At 46.6% G+C, this 2014-nt stretch overlaps 1 long non-coding RNA gene across 1 annotated transcript in view; it reads left to right on the top strand.

Moving 5' to 3' along the window:
* The first annotated feature begins 1105 nt into the window (after window positions 1-1105).
* Window positions 1106-2014, top strand: part of LOC107182034 — a 17058-nt gene continuing 16149 nt past the window's right edge. Inside the window, exon 1 of the long non-coding RNA XR_001512753.1 lies at window positions 1106-1800. This is a non-coding gene — a long non-coding RNA (uncharacterized LOC107182034). The remainder of the gene's footprint in view (window positions 1801-2014) is intronic.

Genomic DNA, 2014 nt, shown 5'->3' with positions numbered 1-2014 from the left:
AGACCCTCCCCCTCAGACCCTGGATCCACAGGCAGAGATAATGGCTTGCCAAGCTGTTGATAGACTGGCTAGGCCCACACGGGCCAGAAAGAAGAGAATGGGGAAAAGATAGGGAAGTAGTGAACAACTTTATTTCTCCTCATCGAGCATACCATTTGTAATCTTAGACCTACACAAACAGTAAAGACTAGTTTTATAAGAATAAATTTAGGTTTAGTTTATCCTTCTGCCCCCTTCCCCTTGGGCCCAAACTTGATTCACCCCAGGCAAAGTGAAGGGAGGGGGGCAAATGAAATGTGAAAAATATAAAAAGTAAGTCTGTTGCCCCACTAGATTGTAAGCTCCAAGAAGGCATGACCACTTATCACCATATCCCAGTGCCTAGTATAATACCTGGTACTTACCAGGGAGCTAATGAATATAAAATAATTAAGACATCATAAATTTAGGAGATACATTAAAATATAAATTAAGAAATAAAATCAGCCCGGCCAGCGTGGCTCAGTGGTTGAGTGTCGACCTATGAACCAGGAGGTCATAGTTTGATTCCCGGTCAGGTCAAATCCTATCACTTAGCCTCCTATTTCCTACTTCTCTCCTCAAAACATGTCCTATCGTCCTATTTCATATTTTGCCCTCATTCCCAGTACTAGGGCTATCTAAAGTGATTTCAAAGTAGTGTTTCTGGAGAACCGTGATCACACTTAACCCCTCCTAATGTGCCCGTCCTGTTCCTCATTCCCAAGCTTTCCCTCCCTTAGCCAGTTTCTCCCTGGTATCACTCCCTTTGTGGCCTCATTGACACTCATTTTGACACAGAAAGGGCTTGGGTTTAAAGGTAGAAGACTCAGGTTAAGTACTGCTTCTGCCTCAGATAACCCCCTCTAAGCCTCAGTTTCCTTCTCTGTCAAATGGGGCTAAATTATACCACCCATCTCATGGATTATTGTGAGGATTAAATGGATAACATTTATGTAAGGCACTTAGAACAGGGCCTGACACACAGCAAACACTATGTAATTGTTATTGCTATTATTATTATTTTGTTAATCCTCACCCAGGGACGGGGAAAGAGAGCGAGAGCAAGAAACATCACTTTATAGTGCGTAAATCTTGGGGAGGGGAGTATGATCTAATCCTGTGCTCCTTGCCCTTAGAGAAGCGAAATTTTTCTGACTTTTTCTTAATTGACAGGTAGTACCTCCAAGAGAAGAAATAGCCCATCTCTCACACACATCTCATCACATTACCTTGTTTGTTTTCATGTTTATGATCTGCCTGTCCCTCCAAAACTGGCATGAAAACTCCACAACAGAGGAAGTCCTATCTATATTGTTCCGAGTGTGGCACATAGTAGGTATTTTTGTTGGACCAGTGAACCAATGAATGAAGTTCTACCGCTGATATGCAAAGAAGTACCTGGTCACAGAATTATCACCCTGAGCACCAGGACTTCAACCAAAATGGAATCCTACATGGAATTATCCCTCAGAAGGCCCTGCTTGTCAACATTGGCTACCTTAGCCTACCAAGACCAGTGGAGGGGCAAATGTCCAGGAACAATGGAGGACCAGCCCTCTACTTTGGAAACAAGGACTCCGAAAGAGCAGAAGAGGCTAAAATCTCTGCAAGAACTTCTTTCACCTGCCCGGGAAGGCTTCCTGACGGCGTCTGGTTTCCCCGGCCCCGCAGCTGAGGCTGCTCCGTGCAGGCTCGCAGCTCCCAGCCCCAGCTGAGTGAGGCATCCCAGCGCTGCAGCGGAGGTTACTCAGCACCTAGAGGCTCCCGTGGCCTTGCCAGGTGAGCATGCCCAGGGAACGCAGACGGGGCCCATGATTATGACGATTTATTAATAATAATAATATTATTAAATATTTATGAAGTACTCACTCCCTCCCCCACCCTTCCAGCAACGCCGCCAGGTCCCTAACCCTGAGTGCCACCGGTCCTCCCGGGTCGTCTTGGCCGCCTCGGCACCCTCACCGCCGGGGACCCAGGCGTCCGGTTCTCCCGT

The sequence above is a fragment of the Myotis davidii genome, unplaced genomic scaffold, assembly GCF_000327345.1.
Source record: "Myotis davidii unplaced genomic scaffold, ASM32734v1 scaffold233, whole genome shotgun sequence".
Taxonomy (NCBI): Eukaryota; Metazoa; Chordata; class Mammalia; order Chiroptera; family Vespertilionidae; genus Myotis; species Myotis davidii.
The sequence above is the reverse complement of the archived record's forward strand: the minus strand, read 5'-3'. Positions and strand labels throughout refer to the sequence as shown.